Genomic DNA, 7837 nt, shown 5'->3' with positions numbered 1-7837 from the left:
AGGCCAGAACTGTTCCCATTGCATTATGGGACAAAGTCGCGCCTAAACCTAAAAAACTGCAAGATAGAGGAACTGTTGCTCCCATACAAGCTAGTCAGAGGGCAAGTCAGCTGGTTTTGCTCCCCAAACCTTCAGGTCGCATTCGCCTCTGTGTTGACTCTAAGTCTACAGTCAACCCACAAACTGTGATTGATTGCCACGCGCAGAGGATCTCATGGACAGATTAGGCGCCGGTCGCTTCTTCTCAAAAATTGATTTGGACAACGCATATCTTCAGATACCGCTCAATGAAGAATCTCATAAAGTGTCTGTAGCAAATATACATTTGAGCTTGTTTAAATATTTGCGTTTGTCCTTTGGCAGTGCTTCCGCACCCGTCATTTTCCAACGGTGTTTGGAACAGCTGACTACGCAAGTGCCAAACTGTTCAAACTATTTGCACGATAGGCACTTGAGTCTGGAACAGCGTGACCGCTACGGTCGCAGGTTCGAATCCTGCCTCGGGCATGGATGTGTGTGATGTCCTTAAGTTAGTTAGGTTTAAGTAGTTCTAAGTTCCAGGAGACTGATGACCACAACTGTTAAGTCCCATAGTGCTCAGAGCCATTTGAACCATTTGATATTTGCACGATATTGTCGTAGCAGGTCGTACACCTCAAGAATATATTGAGAATTTGCATGCTTTGTTTCGTGTGTTATCTCATGCGGGACTAAAGTGTAGACTGGACAAGTATGATTTTTTAAGACTTGAGTTGCAGTGTCTTGGTCGTGTCATGTCATGTCAAGTTGTACATCCTCAGCAGTCGCATTTGTTAGCTATTCGCGACTTACCAGTTCCTCGCAGTGTCACAGAGCTGCAGTCAGTCTTAGGGAAAATGAACTGTTATATTCGGTTCATACAGATTGCTACCCAAATCGCAGCTTCATTGCATCGCTTGTGTCGCAAGAATGTCCCCTTCGTTTGGACAGATGAGCGCCAAGTAGCTTTTCAAAAAACTTAAAGATGCATTGTTCAGTGATCGATGCTTAGTTCATTTTGATTCTTACAAACCAGTTGTATTGCAAGTTGACGCTTCCTCTTACGGAATCAGTGCAGTGCTTTCGCATAGAATTGGTAATAAAGACAGGCCTGTTGCTTTCGCATCAAAATTGTTGCCCAAAGCTCAGTGTAACTATTCACAAATTCAGAAAGAGGCTTTGGCAATTGTGTCACCAAATTCCACCACTATATGTATGGCAGAAAATTCTACTTAGTAACGGATCACAAGCCTTTGCAGTCCTTGTTTCATCCGACGAAACCCTTTCCTGTAAGAATTGCCCAAAAATTGGAAAGATGGGCTTTGTTGTTGTCTCAATACCAGTACGAGATTGTGTAACGTCCGACATCTCAGCTTGCTAATACGGACGCACTTTCACGTCTTCCGATTTGTCCTGACACAGACTTCGACGTTTCAGCTGCATCTTGTCACATCGGTGCTCAGGATTCAGTGTTTTCCGCTGAACTACAGTAAAAGTGCGCAGACCACGGAAGCTGATTCAGGTTTCAACATTTTGCTAATATACATTCGCTCATATTGCCCTCGTTCCTTGCACAGAATAAAGAACTCTGTAGCGCACCGATACTTTGCCCGTCGACATAGCCTCACTATACAGAAAGGGGCGATTCTTGTTCAAAATGACAGTGGACAGTCACGTCTGTTGAACCTCAAAGCTTTGCAAAAAGAAGTGTTGCAGTTACTTCACAAAGGACACTGGGGGACTGTTCGTACGAAACAGTTAGCCCGTCGACACTGTACTTGGCACGCTATGGACACCCAAATACAACAGGTGACGTCATGTGCAGAAAATCAGTCCGCTCCGCCACATAAGTTCTCGGCTTGACCAAGTCGCAATTATCATGACAACGTGTGAGCAAAGACTTTGGATGACGCCTTTGGAACAGTCGTTGGTTGACTGTGGTTGACTTGTAGAGCAAGTTTCCTTTTGCTGTGCCAATGAGCTCGAGAACGTCACGTAGCACAATTCAGGTGTTGTCCTCCATTTTTATGCCTCGAAGGTTTACCTGAAGTAACAGTGTGCGGCAACGGACATTTTATGTCAAATGAATCTGAAACATTCTGTGAACGCAATAGCATATAGCATCTAACTAGCGCACCGTTCCGTACACAGTCTAATGACGAAGCGGAACGTTTTGTCAGAACCTTCAAACGGCAGACCAAACTTCGCACCGCACACACCAGGGATCAAGCATTGCAACTGTTTTTCGCCTCCTATCGTTCGCACCCACGAGATGGACCGTCGCCGGAGGAATTGCTTCACGGCCGCCGCCATCGGACACTGCTGCACCCTTCTCAGCATTTGGCACCAAAGGAAGGCCGCAAGTATCGCTTCGCGCCGCTTGATATTGTTTTTTATAGGGTTTTCAGCGGCAGCAGACTGGGGGTGCGAGGTGAGATGGGCGGAGGTGAGATCGTCCGACGTTTTGGCGCTTACATGTATCTTATTTCAGGTCCAGACGGGATGCAGCAGCGACGTCAAAATCAGCTTCGCCACTGTCATGTGCTCGATGATCTTTCTGTGTCTCTTCCCCCAGATTCACGGATCCCGAGGACAGCGCGGCTTCAGCAGCCATTAGACACCGCCGGACGACCCCATGGAAACGGAGTCTTCGTCTCCTCCGCCTCCTCTCGCCCTACCGACGGAGCTGAACCCTCCTACACTGCAGCAGCCGATGCCTTTCACTGGTTATTGGACTCCGGAGGTAGACGCGTACCCTTCTGGTCGTTTTCCGGGGTACGTTTCTGCCAGACCAAAGGCCGGATGGCGGGGTAGGACCAGAAGCTTGACGTCGCGTGCAGCCACAGCTTCCCGAACAGCGCAGCGTGCACCCTCCGGCATCCCCCGCCACTGTCGCGCACCCTACACGACGACAGTCCGTCGCTTTGAAGGGGGGGGGGGGGATGTTCCGGTGTAATATCAAGCGCCTGCACGGCTGCCTGAAACATAACAGCCGAGAAAGCTGTGAGACGACGGTCAGCCAATAGAACGCTGATTAGGACGACGCCACGACAGGAGCGCCACCTATAAGAGGAGAATATAAGCGCCGGTCCAGCTAGCCTCAGCCGCACTAGAAGAGCAGCACTAGAAGACGAGACGTGACCCAAACGATTTATACGGTACTTATGATCTATATTAATTGCTTGCATGGAAATTGTAAATATCGAAGGAGAGTGATTATTTGCAAGTCACCAATTGCCTGTGACACCTCTTTGTAAAAAGGCAAAGTTAAGTAGTGTCAATTTAATTCGCTGTAATAAACTCCATTAATAAGGTTTGCTTGAATCGTTGTTTAGCTATCCGAGAATGCAGCTTCCTAGGCAACCTGTATTACACGAGTGGACAGGATCCCACAGCCTATATAAGACGAGTGTCTGGCGAAATTGTTCGATCAGTTACTGTTGCTACAATATCAGATTATCAAGATTTAAGTGAGTTTGAATGTGATGTTATAGTCAGCGCACCACAAGCGATGGGACGCAGCACCTGCGAGGTAGCGATGAAGTGGGGGTTTTACCATACGACCATTTGACAACTGTGTAAGGTGGCAGAACAAACGGTCAAATTCGCATCTTACATGAGACCTTTACAAATCGCAAGGAAAAGGTGTAGATGACACCTAACGTAAATCGACAGTTATGAGAACATTTGCGTATCAATATATAATGCAAAAAGGGTTGACAGTCAATCGACGATAATTAACACACCATTCCTATACAATGAATTTCTTCGAGCGGAGGGTAGAACAGGGAATGCGAGTCGAGTCGCTTTTAGTTTTGAGAAGCCAGATCCACAACGGTGTTGCGAAACCGCCCTGTGGGCGGCAACCACTTTGCAGGGGTGGCAGGAAAGAGGACAGCGACCCCGGGCCAGGTGATTCAAGCTGGAGGGCCGCCTGTAGCGAGGGACGGGATACGAACAAAAGTAAGTGACGCATTTTCGTCCAGCGAGTGCGACACGCGGAAAGGTCAATCTACTTTAGGCGTCTAGAACGGGCACAAAACGTAAGATTGGCGTAAACTCACTAGTAAGGAGAATAGTACTGACGTTTCAACACAGTTTGATAGAAGCGACGTTGCGACTGGTAGAGGGTGTTTCTACAAAATGAGAGCAACGCTCCTATTAGAAGAAAAGAGCCGTGACGTGAAAAAGGAACCCAACTGGAGGAAGGCAGTTCTGCCATGAGGAGGACAAGAGAGAAATTTGGTGTGGGGGACGCTTCTCTGAACTGGTGTCAAGTGCAGAAGGGAGCGCTTAACGCTCCGTACGGCGCAGAGAAGAAATTGGTGTGGACACTGCGTACGCAGCGGCTGCATTCCAGCTAAAATTAGCTGTAACAACATTTAGCTCCAACTGTGGAGAAACGAACCAGCCAAATTAGTTAATTGTTCTTGCGAGAACTGAGAGGGCACTATAATATGCACGCTGCTCCAACCACACGTGTGTATATCGCCACATAATAAGTCTAGGGCTGAGTACATGTCTTCTCGCACGAGAAACATAGGGAAAGATTGTCCTGGAGCCGGCCGCGGTGGTCTAGCGGTTCTGGCGCTGCAGTCCGGAACCGTGGGACTGCTACGGTCGCAGGTTCGAATCCTGCCTCGGGCATGGGTGTGTGTGATGTCCTTAGGTTAGTTAGGTTTAAGTAGTTCTAAGTTCTGGGGGACTTATGACCTAAGATGTTGAGTCCCATAGTGCTCAGAGCCATTTGAACCATTTGATTGTCCTGGAAAGTTCAGGAAAGGCCAGATTACTTTTGTAGGAGTTTCAGTGGGAGAGAGCGGCCTTGCAGACAGCAGCACGTCGCAGCTTGAGGTAAATACTGCGTGCAGAGGCGTAAATTTTGCTGGTCCACCAGCTTGAGTCCACTGTAAACTCGAGCGGCCTTGGGTAACCTTGTGCTCAAATTTGTCACTTGACTAACCATCCACCGTAGACTTGATTGTCATCCTAAATAATACCGAACTTTCAACCTTAATCGGACGATTTTTGTAGTACTGACCAACATCATAACGTATGTGTAGGAGCAATTTTGTAAAGAAACGTCCAATTAAACTTTCGTATTATTGTGCTTAGGATTAATGCAAAGAAACTTCCAATTAAACTTTCATAATATTGTGCTTAAGATTAATGTTCTTTCAGAGAGTTAATATTTAGTATTGTTGTGTATAAACTTATTTCACAGTTTTATGTTGGCAAGATGCGTTACCCATTGCGCTCTTTTTATGTTGGCGAGTTGAAAACTGTGTGAAAAGCTGTAATGTGGTGAGAAATATTGCGACATTAAACTTGTCATTTCACCTCACACAGTTGTTCTTAATTCAAGAACAAGCAAAAAACAAAACTCCCGCAACCTTACAAGTGTACCGTGAATATCAGTAATCCGGTAAAACATAAAATCTCTGAAATCGCTGTGGCCGGAAAAAGATCCTTCAAGAATAGGAAGAATGACGACTGAAGAGAATCGTTCAATGAGACAGAAGTGCACCCCTTACGCAAATTGCTACAGATTTCAATGCTAGGGCATTGACAAGTGTCAGCATGCGAACCATTCAACAAACATCATCGGTATGAGCTTTCAAAGCCGAAGACCCACTCGTGTACTCTTGCTGACTGCGCAACACAAAGCTTTACGCCTCGCTTGGGCCTGTGGACACCGACATTGGAGTGGAAACATGTTTCCTGGTCGGACGAGTCTCCTTTCAAATTGTAGCGAGCGGATGGACGAGTATGAGTACGGAGACAACGTCATGAATCCATGGTCCTGCAATTAAGCAGGGGATGGTTCAAGCTGGTGGAGGATCTGTAATAGTGTAAGTGCGTAAGCAGTTGGAGTGACACGGGATCCCTGATACGTCTTGATTCGACTGTGACAGGTGACACGTACGTAAGCATCCTGTCTGATCACCTGCATCCATTCATGTACATTGTGCATTCCGACGGACCTGAGCAATTCCAGCAGAACAATGCGACACCTCCACACGTCCAGAATTGCTACAGAGTGGCTCCAGGTACATTCTTCTGAGTTTAAACACTTCCGATGGCCACGAAACACTCAGACATGAACATTATTGAACATATCTGCGATGTCTTGCAGCGTACTGTTCATAAGAGATCCATCCTCTCGTACTCTTACGGATTTATGGACAGCCCATGGTGTCAAATCCCTCCAGCGCTACTTCAGACATTAGTCGAGTCCATGACACGTCGTGGTGCGGCAGTTCAGCGTACTCGTGGGGTAATAGGTAGGTGTACCAGTTTCTTTGGCACTTCAGTTTAAATTACGAATATATTTATTACTCTACGCCCCTTCTGGCTGCCCTTTACAGAATCAAGGTCACTCCGTCACATGTAACATATTTTCATTTTACACAACAAATTTCTCACGCTTACATCTACATGGTTTCAATAAAATATCACATTCTCACTCTACGTATGTCCTCCATTCACTCTCTCAGACCGAGCGAGGTGGTACAGTGGTTAGCACACTGGACTCGCATTCGAGAGGACGACGGTTCAATCCCGTCTCCGGCCATCCTGATTTAGGTTTTCCGTGATTTCCCTAAATCGTTTCAGGCAAGTGCCGGGATGGTTCCTTTGAAAGGGCACGACAGATTTCCTTCCCAATCCTTCCCTAACCCGAGTTTGCGCTCCGTCTCTAATGACCTCGTTGTCGACGGGACGTTAAACACTAACCACCACCACTCTCTCAGTCTCTCGACAACACTCACGCAACCAAACACAATGAAATAATATTTTCCAATGTGCTGTTGACTACTAACGAAAATTCCAGAAAATTAGATTACATGAACCTATCCTCTTGGTTGTAGGTTCAATTGATATTATAGATGAATTCATTACAGAATGAGATTTTCACTCTGCAGCGGAGTGCGCGCTGATACGAAACTTCCTGGCAGATTAAAACTGTGTGCCGGACCGAGACTCGGGACCTTTGCCTTTCGCGGACAAGTGCTCGCAGGAGAGCTGCTGTTAAGTTTGGAAGGTAGGAGACGAGGTGCTGGCAGAAGTAAAGCTGGGAGGACGCGGCGTGAATCGTGCTTGGGTAGCTCAGATGGTAGAGCACTTGCCCGAGGCCGGCCGTTGTGGCCGAGCGGTTCTAGGCGCTGCTGCTTCGGTCGCAGGTCCGAATCCTGCCTCGGGCATGGATGTGTGTGTTGTCCTTAGGTTAGTTATGTTTAAGTAGTACTAAGTCTAGGGGACTGATGACCTCAGATGTTAAGCCCCATACTGCTCAGAGCCATTTTGAACTTGCCCGCGAAGGGAAAAGGTCCCGAGTTCGAGTCTTGGTCCAGCACACAGTTTTAAGTTTCGAATTCATTACAGTTCCTAATTAGGTTTCACGGTGACAGCACAATTAATATGTGTTTTAAGTAAAAATTTATATCTCCGAAAGTAGTGAAGTTATCGATTTGAAATTTTAGCAGTGTGGTTCTATTATTCATAGAATGTGGTATACAAAGTATGAAAAAGCTCGATTAATATTTAACATCACTTCTTCAGATTCACAGAGAGTATGTGTAACGTATTGCACGCAGCGTTAAACAAATACAGCGGCTCGATCGGCCCAGTAGCCAGTATCAGGGGAGTGAGAGCAAAAATACGCTCTGCTCCCATCTCCACGGCAAGCTACGCTTTCAATGAGAGACGGCAACTCGTAATAATCTGCTACGTTACAACGTGGCACAAAAGATGCCGGAAGCATGAGGTGCACCTTCTGACGATGGTATGAGTGGAGTTGCTGTTCGTGCAGAACACTCCA

The 7837-nt window shown here is 46.8% G+C and overlaps 1 non-coding gene across 1 annotated transcript; it reads left to right on the top strand.

Moving 5' to 3' along the window:
* The first annotated feature begins 6519 nt into the window (after positions 1–6519).
* Trnaa-cgc (transfer RNA alanine (anticodon CGC)) lies at positions 6520–6592 on the top strand. Its single transcript has one exon. It is a non-coding gene; the product is annotated as a tRNA-Ala (tRNA).
* Positions 6593–7837: the final 1245 nt, after the last annotated feature.

The sequence above is a fragment of the Schistocerca cancellata genome, chromosome 9 (genome assembly GCF_023864275.1).
Source record: "Schistocerca cancellata isolate TAMUIC-IGC-003103 chromosome 9, iqSchCanc2.1, whole genome shotgun sequence".
Lineage (NCBI taxonomy): Eukaryota > Metazoa > Arthropoda > Insecta > Orthoptera > Acrididae > Schistocerca > Schistocerca cancellata.
The sequence above is the reverse complement of the archived record's forward strand: the minus strand, read 5'-3'. Positions and strand labels throughout refer to the sequence as shown.